General features: G+C 35.1%; 2 long non-coding RNA genes across 2 annotated transcripts in view; one reads left to right on the top strand and one right to left on the bottom strand.

The window, feature by feature from the left end:
• The window catches only part of LOC123379911, a 307334-nt gene that overhangs the window by 81560 nt on the left and 209047 nt on the right, over positions 1 to 16727 (top strand). The window lies entirely within an intron of this gene.
• LOC102902127 lies at positions 1637 to 5753 on the bottom strand. Its single transcript, XR_441109.3, has 3 exons — positions 5674 to 5753; positions 2131 to 2212; positions 1637 to 2049 (listed from the first exon to the last, which is right to left on the bottom strand). It is a non-coding gene; the product is annotated as an uncharacterized LOC102902127 (long non-coding RNA).

Genomic DNA, 16727 nt, shown 5'->3' with positions numbered 1-16727 from the left:
AGAAAAATTAACCTAAGGTCAAATTCTCATGAAGAAAGATAAAAGGTTTCATTAATCTATTACCCACAATATTAATGGAATTAAGTTACTCAATAGTAGTATTTTGCACTTGGAGAATGTTGAATATATTAAACTACTGAGTATTTCACTGTATAGCTCAGTACTTCACGTAGTAGTATATTCCTAAAAAGTATGAAAACACAGATCTCTTGTACATTTATGCAGAAATCATGATCCACATTAAATAACTACTGCCTTTGTTGAGTGTTTGGTGTTTCTCTCCTCAGTCATTACTCCCATGTTCTCAGGACTCTTCACTGTGGCATACTCTCTAGTCCTTTTATCACACTATACCCCTCAAATATTCTTTTTTAATCATAGCTCTTTTGTGCTATGATCAGCTTTATCAGGAATTTTTTTTCTCTAGGAAATTCATAAAATAATAACTGCTTTGTTCATAGTCTTGGGGCATATATCGTTTATTAATAAATTTTTTCCAGATTTTGGTATTTGAATTTTAGCAGGAATCTTTAAGTCACAAAATTCAGGGAATTTTATAATATTCAAACAATATATCCAGTATTTAAAGGATATTACTTGGGGCACTGTGTTCCATTCCAGAGACCTAATATCATTTAATCATGTTCTTTTGTCTTCATGTGTAAAGTTGACTCTATTAAATGTTTTATTTTTCTTTTGATTTGTCATTTTGTTATGATGTTAAATCATTTTCTGTTTTCTTGTCCTTATATTTGTGAATAATATGTTTACTTTTTGTGTTTGAAGCTTTCATGTTTTCTCTTTTTATAATTGAACTTTTTTATCACTGCTCCAGAACCAGAATTTCAAACAAAATGTGACCAAATAAACACACATATACGCTTACAAAGACTCTTATCAAAAAGCAAAAACACATTTAACTTTGATCTTGATCTTGTGCAAATATGGTTTCCTTAGATCTATACCTTCTAAGAAATTTCATAAATCTTGTTCTGAATTCTTGAAGAGTACCCAAACATACACACACACACACACACACACACACACACACACACACCTGCAAAGAGTGCAACACATTAGATAATTGAAAACATTCGTAAGACACCATAATGCATATTAATGTAAGGGTTTTAATAAGGGAGAAACATACTATAAAGCAGAAGACAGAGAGTTCAGGTAAGAATTAGGAGCCACAGAGCTTTCAGAAGCATCTCTTTTAAATCCTTGCTATTAACACAATGATGTGCTTTGTTTCTAGATTGAATTACCAAAAATTGTACAGTAAATATTGATTTGGGGAGAGCAACTTGAAAGTTTGCAGTGGGGTCTTTTATGACCCTCTGTTTACATAGTTAAGTCAGGCAAACTGGTTACTCCATGTGTAAGCCATCAGTAAACCAACTAGGCCTGCGTGCCACAAGAGAGTTTCAGATATGAAACAGCACATGATAAATCATTAGTTAGCCCAATGCCTTTATCTTAGACAAGAGACAGTGCTAGATTTCCAGGCATCCCCAGAGACAAGCACAGAGTTGTGTGAATCCAGCTGAAAAACTTGTTTGTATTTTCAGAAATGTTAAGTAAGTATGCTTTTATAATCAGATAGCTTTGACTATGCAAAAACTCATCCCAAGGATTTAATGGTGTAAAATAACAATTATTTATTTAGATCCTGATTCTGCTAGTTAGCAATTTGGACTGGGCTCAGCTAGGCTGTTCTAGTCTAGGAAGTGTTTATTCATGTGTATAGTCAGCTGCTGAGTTGATTGGGTTCTCATTGCTTTGGAAGGCCTCAGCTGGGATGATTCATTTCTGCTATTGACATGGCCTCTAATTTTAAGGCAGGCTATTCAGGACATGTTTATATGGTACCTTGTTAGGGTTCCCAGAGAGAAAATCTGCAAGGTTTTTTGAAGTCTAATCTCAGAGCTGGTGCAGTGTTCTTCATGCCAAATTTTATTCACCAACACAAATATCATGGGTCATGTTCTCCAGAAGCAGATACCATGATGGTGTTTGGGTTATAAGTTATTTATTATGAATTAACATCTGTAAAAGAAAAAATAGAGGAATTAGGATTGGGCCAAGGAATAAGTTGATCTGCATGAAGGTTCAACAGTCTCAGCTAACCTTTAGAGTAAGGCTTGTCTGTCAGAGTGTCCTGAATTGGGCCACAGAGACTGGACTCTTGTTCTCCTCTCTGGCTTAGGCACTGAAATTAGGAAAAAGAATTACTATAAGTGATAGTAGCTCTAACTGAGGCAAAATGACTGTAAGCTCTCTCATGACTATAGCTCACAGCTAAGCCTTTCCTTGCGGGAGAATCTGGACAGAGCACTTCTTAATCTATGATAGCAAGTCAGAAGGGCAACCCAGATTCAAGGAGGAGAAAATAGATTTGACATCTTAATGTGAGGAGCAGCTGATGTCAATTGTGACCATGTTTGCATAGTTTCATAATGTTCAAGGGTACCTTGAGCACAATATATACTTAATACAAATTTATCTAATTTAATGAACTGCTAAAAAGCAAATAAGGCAAAAAAGTTCATCAAAGAGATACATTCTGTGGTAAGTAGGTTTAGTAACCCGTCTACCTTCTTGTTCCTAGATGAAATCATATGATCTCTGCTCTTAAAGATACCTATTGTCAACTGTACATACAGCATCATAAATACAATTCTTAGGTTGCTAAGCAGTTTCACTTCATAATTAATGGCCTTATCCTTTTCCCATTCAAGACAGGCTAGGCAGTTTGATGTAATTTCACTGTCTGAGATATGATTTGATTTTCAGTCATCTATTAAAATTTGATGTAGCCTGGTCTGCCAAAAAGAAAAACTTTGATAAGAATCCAAGAGGACTGAGATGTAACCCAAGATATTCACCAAAATTTTGTAATTCTGGGAAGAACATTTCTCATTTGTGGCCTCATCAGTTATAAAATAGATTATAGAGACTCCTAAGTTCTTTGCCGTTGTTATCGTCTATGCTTTTTTGTAGCACAAGTTTTGTGACTTATCTTTTCAAAATATTTTTCCTTTGGAACTTATTCCATCTAGTAAGTGCTTCCTGTTAAGTACTTAGTTAGACACTTCATTTATGCACTTTTATTTTATTTCACATTGATTTTTCACTAGAGTATCTTTCATGAGTCTGCATCTTGGTATCAGCTCCCTTCTCTTTTGCAGAGGTGAGCTATCAGATGGCAACTGCTCCATATATCAGTCTGCTTGCTGTATGTTCTTCAAGTCAGCAAAAGTAATTGTGGAGGAGTAAAAGAAAGCCTGGCATTCCTTTTGGGGAAAAACACACTTGAAAGATCTGTTCTTTACATTGGGTAATTCTTGGTAAGTGGTGGCTTATCGAGAACAACCTTGACTATGCAGACTTCAGGGAGATGTTCCTTATTCCTAGTAATGGGTCTCAGCTGTCAGTGTGACAGTCAGTCATTTGTCACAAAATCCCCAAACTTCACACTCTGAATCTTGCACTGTGCCACCAACATCAGTGACTATGCCCTGGACATGACAAATACTGATAAGAAAAAGAGATTTTACAGCTATCTAGACAAATTCATTGCTGTAATACCAACATCTAATGTGCTGATCATAGTATAAGATTTCGGTGTGTGTGATAGCACTGTTGCCAACACGTTCTGTGGGGAAAAATGTGTCTCATGGGATTAGAAAGAGCACAAAATCATGAGTATCAATAAAGAATATGCTAAGCATAATAAGAACTATTTGGATATGATATTATTTATTATTATTTATAGGAAAAGGAGCCAAGCAAAAACTAACTGAGAAGTATGAGATGAATAACAAAAACAAAAAGAACCCAGACTGAGTAAATTTGGGCCATTCTCTGAGTTGATACTCCATTCATGATTACAGATGAAACCTATTGTTAATGTTACGAATGAAACATATTTAATATGTTCCGGTAGGTCCATATGTTTTTCTAAAACAATGACAAAATACCAGCATCAGTCCTTGGCTAAATTTTGAATAATTCATCCAAGGGGAAATACTTTCAAACCATATATATATATATATATATATATATATATATATATATGGAATATGTATATATATATGGAATATATATATATGGGATATATATATGGGATATATATATATATGGGATATATATATGGGATATATATATATATGGGATATATATATATGGGATATATATATGGAATATATATGGGATATATATAGAATATATATATATATATTCTTACAGTATAGATGTATGTTTGTGTATATGTGTGTGTGTGTGTGTGTGTGTGTGTGTGTGTGTGTGTGTGTGTTTATTTAGTCCTGGAGTATTTTCTCCTAGAGTGTGTGTGTGTGTGTGTGTGTGTGCGCGCGCACGTGAGTATTTTGAGTATTTTGTCCTAGAGTATTTTGTCCTAGAGTGTATGTATGTGTGTGTGTGTGTGCGCGCGTATATATATACCCTAGAGCATTTTTGTTTTTTTGCTTCTTTGCTTCAGAAATCAAGAAAGGTTGTTAAAAATAGGTGGGGTTGGAATATACCATATTGGCAGACACTTTATTCAGGAAAATTTTATTCAGGAAACAAACAGAACTGGAACAAGGTTTGAGAACAATCTGAAGAAATTAATAAAAAATACTTAATGGATTCCGGTATCATAGGATGCAGAAGACCTTACTTCATTGCTTTGTGGCCTTTGTCTCAAAGTTCCCTGCCTGTTTTGCCATTTACCATTTCATCAATAAATTAAAATCACCAAAGGATTTTTTCCCCTTGGAGCTCAGGCCTCTCTCAGGCTTAGTATTAAGAAAATTTCCATATTAACTGTGGGGAACGTAAAAAGTACCAAAAACAATGAGAAGACATTATCACCTTGTGGCTTTCTTCATGGAACAAATAAATTCTAGATGGATCTGAACATTGATTACTTTAGAATAGCAAGGTGCATAAATATCACCTCATGGTTAAGTAGGGATCCTCTGATTTACCTGAGGCGCTCAATATATTTGCTGTTGTCAAAAGATTTACTTTGTATTATAGGACTTGAATTATTCTGTATATAACATTTTAAATTTTAGCAGTTAAGGAAAACTTCATATATAAGTGCTAGGTAACTCAAGATACCAAATTTCAAAATTATTTTTGTCCCCAAATGAGTTAATTCTCTATTTTCCATAATCCCTTAAACACTGCACTTGGAAATAGAAGACATGTTTCACCAAGTGCCTGTTTAAATTTAAAATTCCACAGCTACAGGATCAAGTAGGCAGTAACTTGGCAAGTGTGTTTTTCTAGTCTTTAAGGTAAAGAAGCTAAAATGAAGCATCATATAGTTAAGATCATTAATTGCATGTATACAGAATCTTGCATTTTATCTGGGTTGTAAATCTTTCATTCAGTTAAGTCAGCCAGATTCAGATTTGCTTTTTATTTATGGTCTTTTCTTAGATTCTTGAAATGGATAAAGCAAAATCAAGAAAAGATATTCATCAACATACATTGTTATGACTTATAAAGATCATGTTACTCCTTCTTATCAGAACTGAGCCACAGTTGACTACTCACTCCCCCTGATATTGAGTCACTGCCATATTCTCCACCCAGCTCCAAAATAAAGTAGCAGATTTTTAAGGGTGGAATAAGAAAAGCACAGGTGGTACCACCTACTGTAAATCCTTTAGTTCTTCTTAGCTCAGTAACAGCTGTTGGTCTTTTCACAGTTTGTTAAAATCAAAACAAGGCATAGAATGTGGGCTATTGACATTGTGCAACAATACCATTTGTTTGCTCAGATCATGATAACCAATGGCAACTTGAGAAGTGTTTCCTTTTCAGGCTTTTGGTAAAAAAAAATCTTCAGGCCTGACTGCCTACCTTGCAAATAGTGCTGTTGATCTATTGATTAATTCTTGGGCACATTACAAATTATATAACTACCATGTGTTTTACTCTCGCTAGTCTGAGAGTGTATATTATATAGTTTAAAGGAAATTTAAGAATTAATGAGCATCTGTTTCATCCTGTCTAGGCATATGGGGGAGAGAGGTGAAAAGAAAAGGGAACAAACTGTTTTGAGGCTTGGTAATGTTGCCTTAAATGCCCCTTTTCAGTGAGGATAGGACTTCCCTCTCTCATCTCCAAGAAGCCAGGCTTTCCGCTCATAGAATGTTAGTGAGTATAGCAAGAATTGCATACCTTTGATTAGGACTAGGCCACTAAAGAAGAGTCTTAGGTACGGGGCTGGCCAATTGTTGGGAGAAAAGGAGTCTTATCAGAAAAATTAAAGGGAAGTGACACATATGGGCTGTCTTCAAGATCCAATATGGTTCACCTTGATGGATAAAGTATATGTAATAGGATATTCTAGATAATAGCACTACTCAAGCAAAATGTGTTTCCAATTGGTCTGTTTTGAAACAGGATCCTAATTAAAGCATAAATTGACAGTAGAAAGCAGTGAGAAAATAGCTCCTAGAGAACAAGATTTATAACAAGATTAATATCAGCCTGCCCAGAATGATGAAGTCTGAGGGTATCCTGATATTCTGAAAATTTATTCAGAATTAGATCAGCAATTAGGTATGGCTGACACTGGATATTGATAATGATTAAGCCAGGAGTGGAGAAGAGTTGGAAAAGACAAAGGTAAATAAAATACCTTATAGCAGTGGCTCTATAACACTAAGCATCTGTAAGAATAAAGTTCAGCATATTATACAGAATAATAATTGCATGTCTTCCTGTAGTTCTAGAATCAGGTCCAGGAATTTTCATTTTGAAACCCCAAATTATTTCAGTATATAAGATCCTTCCCCCCAAATTGCAGTTTATAAGCAGTACTTATCATCTATAGGAAATAAGTGAATGCCTAAACAAACATACTAAATGATAAAAAATGATACATTGCAATAAAAGAGGAATGGGCATCAGGGACGGTGTTAGGATTGTTTTGAGTTCAATTTGTCTTTAAGAATATTAATCAAGGATTAATGTAAAGAGGGATAGAATCTCATACAGATGTAAAGTGGTTAGCAGATGCATGCAGGTGGGTCATGCATCTATTTATCTATTTCAGAGGAATATCTATTTCAGAGGAATATCTATTTCAGAGGAAGAACTCCTATAGATATCTATTTCAGAGGAATAGCTCCTATAAAGTCATAGGGCAGGGTGGGGGGGTATCTAGAAGATAACACTGTGCAATAGTAAAACTGAAAGGGATATTAGAAATCAGCCCATCCAAACTTACTTTAAAGATGAGAAAACAAGCCTAGAAAGCTATCTTGTTCTATCTTTACACAACCTTAACTATTCCTTCATGTCAACAGAATGTAGCCCCTTAATTTTTAAACACTAATCTGGAAACTATACTTATGGATCTATGCATAGTTGGTCTATTCTGTCATCTAAGAAAAATATTCTTCAAATATTTGAAGACACTCAGAAAAAAACACTGCTTTTTGGGACAGCTGGCTCGGTTGGTCAAGTGTCTGACTGTTCATTTCAGCTCGGGTTGTGGTCTCATGGTCATGAAATCTAGCCCAGTGTCAAGTCCCACATCTGGTTCTGCACTGGGAGTGGAGCTTGCTTAAGAATCTCTCTGTCCCTCTCTCTCTGTCCTTCCCCCAATTGCACTTGTTCTTGCTCTTTCTCTCTCTCTCTCAAAAACAAATAAATGAAAATTTTAAAAAAAGTTTTTCTTTTTAAAAATTACTCCTAATTCATTTCTAACTCAAATGATTTTTCTTTTATCTCTTTCTCTGTGTTTTCTTTCTTTCTTCTTCCCTTCCTCTCTCTTTCATTCATTCATTCATTCATTCATTCATTCATTTGTCTTTATAATTATGCCAAACTTCATCCCATAAAATACTTTTCAATAATTTTCCCAGTTCTATTTATTTTGAACAAAGAAAATAAATCTATAAGATTATAAATACTATGACTGAGTTCCCTCAATGTTTTTTTCTTTAAACAGGCCCTTCTTGGACTTTGTCCTTCCTAAAATGTAGTGAAGGAAGTTAAGCTATAGGGAGTTAAGAGGAAAGAGAAGTTAGTCAAAAACTATGCCATGATTTTTCTCACCAAGTTGGTAATGTCTGGAGAAGACAATATAAATCATGAACAATTATAGAGTAATGGAGGGGTCATATCATTTAACTGTACACAACCTATTTTTCAGTACATCCTTACATGATTCTACTTAGTCACAGAATTCTTACCTTGCAGATCAAAAGTAACAAGCTCTGGTTTATACTCAGTTTTGGCTTTAAAGCTCTCTTTACTTAGTGAAGGAACAAAATAACAATCTATAATACAATTACTTGAAACTTAAAAATAGATTAATTCTAAAGTAGTTATGAGTAAAAAGAAAACCTATACAATAATTTCCATTTGACTTAAATTTGTATTATTGAAGTGGAAAGCATTTTCAAGAAATATCAAGGGGCACCTGAGTGGTTCAGTGGGTTGAGCATCTTACTCTTGATTTTGGCTTGGGTCATGATCTCACGGTTTGTGAGTTTGAGCCCCACATGGGGTACACATTGACTCCATGGAGCCTACTGGGATTCTCTCTCTCCCAATCTCTCTGCCCTCCTCCTGTACACTCTCTCTCTCTCCCCCTCAATACATACATAGATACATACATACATACATACATACATACATACATACATACATACCTAAAAAAAAATAAAAAGGAAAATAATCTCAAGTAATATGAACAACAAAAAATTTTAAAGAAAAACAAATATGGAGAAAATGGATCTATGCTCATCTGACAAAATATTTTCATATTGAGCTTTGTTTCCTTGTTTAAAAATAAATCAGTACTATTTTTACAAGGATGTTGACATGATTAAATAAATAATATAAAGCACTGTCTATGTTATTAATATTATAGTATTAAAGTATAATTATGAAATGTGTTTTAGAATAATAATACAAAATTAGTGTTATGCTTCCTTGTGGCCATTGCTAGATGTTCAATATGGGATATTTAAGTGTAATTTAATATTTTTCTAGTCTAAAACGAGGTTAGAAAAACAGAGATTTCAGTATCAACATAAGGAGTCATTAGTTTTAGTAAGAATGGTTTTCAGTGAAAAGTCAAGTAACATGCAATTATTTTATGGTATGTTTTACATACACATAGATCCTGTTGTAACTATTTTGGTCTCTCAAGGGAGTGAAGGTTGTATTAGAATCTTTGAATAAGTGAAACTACTGAGAAGCTGAGGTGTCAAAAATCATAAAGATAGAACAGACAAAGATAGAACAGAAGTTACATGTAGAATGTTACACAGGTTCTCATTTAAATTAATTCCATTACCATATAATGAGGAAGAACTATATTATATAATCAAATATTTTCCTTTTATTGTCCTTGTTGCTTTTATTATATTTAAAAGTAAAAGGTCTTCACAGTTGAGATGTTCTTTATATATACTTTATATATATATATAGTATATATAGTATATATATAGTATAGTATAGTATATATATATATATATATAGTATATATAGTATATATATATGTATGTGTATATATATATATATATATATATATATATATATACTTTGTAGTATATATTTAGGTATTTTAATAATTCAGATATTTGGCATTCTTGGAGTTCCGTTTAACATTTTAACATCTTAATTTCTTAATATTTGGTTGAGCTAACCCTGATAAAGTATATCTTTATTAAACCTAATACCTTCATACTGTTACTTATGTTCATATGATGTTGATGATATTAAAATGTTTCTCATATTTATACTACAATTATCTTGGGTTTGCTTTCTATGTTAACTTTTTAGCTACTGCCTTTCCCTTATTAAATAATATTGATTTCTTCTTTTTTTAAAAACAATTTTCTTTTTTATTCTTGAGTTAGTTAACATACAGTGTAGTCTTGGCTTCAGGAGTAGATTCCAGTGATTCATCACTTACATATAACACCCAGTGCTCATCCAAACAAGTGTCCTCCTTAATGGGCATCTTAATGGCCATCACCCATTTTCCCCACCCCCATCAACTAATCAACTTACTGATTAGTTCTCTGTACTTAAGAGCCTCTTATGGTTTGCCTCCCTCTCTGTTTTTATCTTATTTTTCCTATCCTTCCCCTACAATCATCTGTTAAGTTTCTCAAGTTCCACAGATGAGTGAAATCATGTGATATCTGTCTTTATCTGATTAATTTTGCTTAACATGATACCCTCCAGTTCCATCTACATTGTTGCAAATGGAAAGATTTCATTCTTTTTCATCACCAGTGCCCTGTCAGATCAGCATTTTTGTATCCTTTGGATAAATTCCTAGTAGTATAATTTCTGGGTCATTGGGTAATTTTGTTTTTAATTTTTTGAGGAACCTCCATACCATTTTCCAGAGTGGCTGCACCAGTTTGCATTCCCTCCAATGGTGCCAGAGGGTTCCCATTTCTCCACATCCTTGCCAATATCCATTTTTTCTTGGGTTGTTAATTTTAGCAACTCTGACCAGTGTGAGGTTTTATCTCATTGTGGTTTTGATTTATATTTCCCTATAGATGAGTGATGTTGAACATCTTTTCATGTGTTGTTTGCCATCTGGATGTCTTCTTTGGAAAAGTGTCCATTCACTTCTTCCCATTTCTTCACTGGGTTATTTGGTTTTTTTTAGGTGTTGAGTTCTTTATAGATTTTGATACTCACCCTTTATCAGATATATCATTTGCAAATATCTTTTCCCATTCCGTCAAATTGCCTTTTAGTTTTGTTGATTGTTTCCTTTGATATGCAGTTTTTTTTTTGTTTTGTTTTGTTTTTATGAGGTCCCAATAGTCCATTTTTGCTTTTATTTCCCTTGCCTTCAGAGACATGTCAAGTGAGAAGTTGCCATGACTGAGGTCAAAAAGGTTGCTGCCTGTTTTCTCCTGTGGGATTTGATGGTTCTATGTCTCACATTTAGGTCTTTCATCCATTTTGAAATTATTTTTGTGTATGGTTAAAAAAATGGTCCAGTTTCATTCTTCTACATGTTGCTGTTCATTTTTCCCAGCACCATTTGCTAAAGAGACTGTCTTTTTTCCATTGAATACTCTTTCCCTCTTTGTCAAAGATTAGTTGGACATATAATTGTGGATCCATTTCTGGGTTCTCTGTTCTATTCCATTGTTCTGTGTGTCTATTTTTGTGCCAATACCATACTGTCTGTATGATTACAGCTTTGTAATACAGACTGAAGTCTGGGATTGTGATGCCTCCAGCTTTGATTTTTTTTTCAACATTACTTTTTTGCTATTCAGGGTCTTCTGTGGTTCCATACAAGTTTTAGGATTGTTTTCTAGCTCTGAGAAGAATGCTGGTACTATTTTGATTGGGATGTATTGAATGTGTAGATGGGTAGTATTAACATTCTAACAATATTTGCTCTTCCAATCCATGAGCATGGAATGTTTTCCCATTTATTTGTGTCTTCTTCAATTTCTTTCATAAGATTTCTATAGTTTTTAGAGTACAGATCTTTTACCTTTTTGGTAGGTTTATTCCTAGGTACCTTATTGTTTTTTATGCAGTTATAAATGGGATCCATTCCCTAGTATATCTTTCTGTTGCCTCACTATTAGTGCATGGAAATGTGGCCAATTTATATACATTGATTTTATATCCTGCTACTTTTTGGAATTCCTTTATCAGCCTCGGCAGTTTTTTGGTGGAGTTCAGGGTTTTCCATGTAGAGTATCATGTCATCTGTGAAAAGTGAAAGTTTGACTTTTTCTTTGCCAGTTTGATTGCCTTTTATTTTGGTTTGTGGTCTGATTGCTGAGGCTAGGACTTCCAACACTATGTTAAACAACAGTAGTGAGAGTGAACAACGCTGCCATGTTCCTAATCTCAGGGGGAAAGTTCTGTTTTTCCCCATTAAGGATGATATTAGCTGTGGGTCTTTCATATATGGCTTTTATGATGTTAAGGTATGTTCCTTCTACCCTGATTTTCATGAGTGTTTGTATTAAGAAAGGATGCTGTTTTTTGTCAGATACTTTTTCTGCATCTTTTTATAGGTTCATATGGTTCTTATTCTTTCTTCTATTAATGTGATGTATCACACTGATTGATTTATGAATATTGAACCAGTTCTGCAGCCCAGGAATGAATCCCACTTGATCATGGTGAATAATTATTTTAGTGTATTATTGAATTTGATTTGCTAGTATCTTGTTGAGAATTTTTGCATCCAGGTTCATCATGGATATTGGCCTGCAATTCTCCTTTTTAGTGGGTCTTTGTCTGGTTTTGGAATCAAGGTAATGCTGGCTTCATAGGATGAGTCTGGAAGCTACTCTTCCGTTTCTATTTTTTGGAACCGTTTGAGAAGAATAGGTATTAACTCTGCTTTAAATGTTTGGTAGAATTCCTCTGGGAATCCTTCTGGCCCAGATCTCTTGTTTGTTGGGAGACTTTTGATAACTGATTCAATTTCTTCACTGGTTATGAGTCTGTTCATATTTTATATTTCTTCCCATTTGAGTTTTGGTAGTGTGTGAGTATCTAGGAATTTGTCCATTTCTTCCAGGCTGTCCAGTTTTTTGGCATATAATTGTTTATATTTCTGTGATGTTGCTTGTGATCTTTCCTCTTTCATTCATGATTTTATCTATTTGGGTCCTCTTTTTTTTTTTTTTTTTTTTTTTGAGAAGTCTGGCTAGGGCTTTATCAATTTTGTTTATTCTTTCAAAAAAACCAGCTCTTGCATTCCTTGATCTGTTCTACTGTTTTGGGGGGCTTTCTTTGTTTGTTTGTTGGGTTTTTTGTTTGTTTGTTTTTTGGGTTTTTTGGGGGGATTCTGTGTTATTTATTTCTCCTCTAATCTTTATTGTTTCTCTTCTTCTGCTGGCTTTGGGCTTTCTTTGCTGCTGCCTTTTCTAGCTCCTTTTGGTGTAAGGTTAGGTTGTGTATTTGTGCCTTCTCTTGCTTATTGAGATAGGCCTGAATTGCAATGTATTTTCCTCTTAGGACTGCCTTTGCTGCTTCCCAAAGTGTTTGAACTGTCTTTTTTTTTTATTTTCCTTTGCTTCCATGTATCTTTAAAAATTTCTTCTTTAATTTCTTGGCTGACCCATTCATTCTTTAGTAGGATGTTCTTTAACCTCCATGTATTTGGGGGCTTTCTAGATTTTTTTCTTGTGGCCAATTTCAAGTTTCACAGTGTTGTGACCCGAAAATATGCATAGTATGATCTCAATCTTTTTATAGTTGTTGAGGGCTATTTTATGACCTAGTATGTGATACATTGTGGAATGAGAAGAATGTGTATTCTGCTTTAGGATGAAAAGTTCTGAATATATCTGTTAAGTCCATCGGGTCCAATGTTTCATTCAGAGCTATTGTTTCCTTATTCATTTTCTGCCTAAACAATCCATCCATTGTTGTACGTGGGCTTTTAAAGTCCCCTACAATTACAGTATTATTATCTATACATTTGTTTATCTTTGTGATTAATTGATTTATATATATTTGGTTCTTTAATATTGGGGGCATAAGCATTTACAATTGTTAGCTCTTCTTGATGGATCGACCCCTTAATTATGATATAATGCCCTTCTCATCTCTTGTTACAGTATTTGTTTTAATATCTAGTTTGTCTTATATAAGTATGGCTACTCTGGCTTTCTTTTGATGTCCATTAGCATGACAGATGGTTCCCTACCCCCCGCTTTCAATCTGCAGGTGTCCTTGGGTCTAAAATGAGTCAATTGTTGGCAGCATATAGATGGATCTTGTTGTTTTTTTTTTTTTTTTTTTTTTTTGTATCCATTCTGATACCCTATGTCTTTTGATTGTGGCGTTTAGTCCATTTACATTCAGAGTGATTATTTAAAGATATGGAATTAGTGCCATTGTGTTATCTGTATGTTTCATGCTTGTGGTGATGTCTCTGGTCCTTTGTAGTTTCTGCTGCTTTTCAGTTACAGAGTCCCCCTTAGTATCTTCTGCAGGGCTGGTTTTGTAGTAATGGACTCCTTTAGTTTTTTGTTTTGTTTTTTTTGTTTTTTTTTTTTATCCAGGAAAGCCTTTATCTCTCCTTCTATTCTAAATGACAGCCTTGTGGAATAAAGGGATCTTGGCTCCATATTTTTCCTACTTAGCACATTGAATATATCCTGCCACTCCCTTATGGCCTGCCAAGTTTCAGTGGACAGGTCTGCTACTACCCTCATGTGTCTACCCTTGCAGGTTAAGGCCCATTTGTCCCTAGTTGCTTTCAGAATTCTCTCTTTATCTTTGTATTTCGCCAGTTTCACTATGATATGTCATGGCATTGATGTGTTTCTGTTGATTTTGAAGGAAGTTTTCTGTGTCTCTTGGACTTGGATGCCTGTTTCCTTGCCAAGATTAGGGAAGTTCTCGTCTATAATTTGTTCAAATAAAACCTTCTGCCCCTTTCTCTTGCTCTTCTTCTTCTGGAACTCCTATTTTATGGATATTATTTTATTTCATGGAATCACTTAGCTCTCTAATTCTCCTCTTGGGATCTAGTAATCTCCTTTCCTTTTTTTTTCAGCTTCATCATTTTCCATAATTTTATCTTCTATTTTACCTATCCTCTCCTGTGCTTCTTCCATCCTCACTGTCACTGTATCTAGTTTATTTTGCATCTCATTTTTAGCATTTCTTAATTCATCGTGACTATTTCTTAGGTCTTTGATCTCTGCAGCAATAGATTCTCTGCTGTCTTCTATGCTTTTTTCAAGTCTAGCTATTAGTCTTATGACTGTTTTTCTAAATTCTTGTTCAGATATATTGTTTATATCTGTTTTGAGCAATTCTCTGGCTGTCATTTCTTCCTGAAATTTCTTTTGTGGAGAATTCTTCCATTTCATCAGTTTGGCTAGGTTTCTCTCTTTTATGTGTTTTAATAGCTTGTTATATGTCCTGTACCTGTGACTACTACTATATTGAAAAGGAGTCATTCACTGTCCAGGGCCTGGCACTTCAGGAAGTGTTTTGAAGTGTGTGTGTGTGTGTGTGTGTGTGTGTGTGTGTGTGTGCACTCTGTTGTTGCATTTTAGCTGCCCTATCCCACTGGTCCATCCTCTGCAAAGCTTCTCCTTGCTTGCAGTGGTACGGTGTTTGCACCTTCCCCCAAGTATGCTTTGATTTGTTTATTGAAGTAGCTCTGGAAACAAGAAAAGGGTGGGAGTGAGCCTCATCCCATACAAAGAGAAAAATTAAAGGGGTGAAAAAAAGACAAAGCACAGAATCAAAAAAAAAACAAAAAACTATAAGGCTTAATCCAGAGAGAGAGAAAGGAAAATAAAGAAAGAGATATACAAAAGGTGTAACAAGATTAGAATAAAAATACCTGATTAAAGAAACAAACAAAAGAAATATATATATGTATATAATATATATATATGTGTATATAATATGTATGTATATAATATATATATATATATAATAAATTTTCCACAGACAAATCAGAAACTATGAGCTTTATTCCAAAAGAAGAAAGGAAGAGGGTAGGAAAAGATAAGAAGAGAAGAACAAACACATAAACTGACTAACAGACTGACAGGCAAACACAGACAAATAGACAAAAACACAAAACAGTTGTCTCTTGGTGCCTGGGACCAGTGGCTGTGCTGATCTAGAGGAGAGCCTCTCTGGTTCACTCAGTGTCAGTCTTGCTCCCTTAGATAAGCAGTTGCCAGGCACGGAGGGGTAGGGTTTGGTGTAAGCAGATCCCACCTCCACTGGGGGCCCCTGTTCTGCTCCCAGAAGTGCCACCATGTTGGTGTTGGGGAGAAAAACGGTGACACCCCAATCTCTCCTCCCTGGACCAGGTGTCTGAAACTATGCTATTCAGGCAGCCTTCACAGAATAGCGTGGTGGCCGGCTTGTCCTGCACCACTATCTCCTGCTCCTCCTAGGCACTCAGCTGGGATTCAAAACCTGATGTTTTAAAGGGCCCTGCACTACTCAGACCCTGTTCTGGTGTAGGACCACTCAGCCCTGCCAATAAAAGGCCTTTGGCTGGTGCCTTCATGGTCTTTTTTCTTGGGGAGGCCATAACCCTCTTCCCACAGTGCTTGAGGAAGGGGACTATTGTCTCCCAACACGCCTCGAGATGGATACTGTGCCCTGGGGCTGGCTCCCTCCCCTGCCAGGCACACACACATGGCTGGCTCTGGTCAGGAGAAGGTTGCACACCTTTTAAAAATTTGGATCTTAAGCTCCTAAGGCTGTATGTAAAATGGAAACTGGTACTCTCCCTATTTCTTGTTCCTCAATCTGTGGTCCAGAGAGGTTTTCCTCTTGTACAGCACAATACCACAATTCCATAGCCTCTCTGCCTTTTTCTCCCTTTTCTCCCCCAATTAACATACATGCACCTCAATCCCCTCAAGCTGTCTCCCTCCACATGGGGAGATCCTTCTGCCACTCCACAGATTGATTTCCTGGGTGTTCCAAGTGATCTGACCTCAATACAGCTCTGTTTGAGAGACAAGAGAAATCCTGGTCCCCTATTTATCTACCATCTTAACTCCTCCCTGGATTTCTTCTCTTTAGTTCTGCTTCTGTTTGTAATGTTTATATGTCAACATATATGTAATATTTATATGTCAAATACATAGAATTCTGAACTCCAAGGCACTAAAAGATCATGTTTAGTTAAAACTATGAATATAGAAAGAGCATCTTTTTTCAAATCTACCCACATTCATCAGGAA

Source organism: Felis catus, chromosome C2 (assembly GCF_018350175.1).
Source record: "Felis catus isolate Fca126 chromosome C2, F.catus_Fca126_mat1.0, whole genome shotgun sequence".
Classification (NCBI taxonomy): Eukaryota; Metazoa; Chordata; class Mammalia; order Carnivora; family Felidae; genus Felis; species Felis catus.
This window is presented reverse-complemented; position numbering and strand designations above follow the sequence as displayed.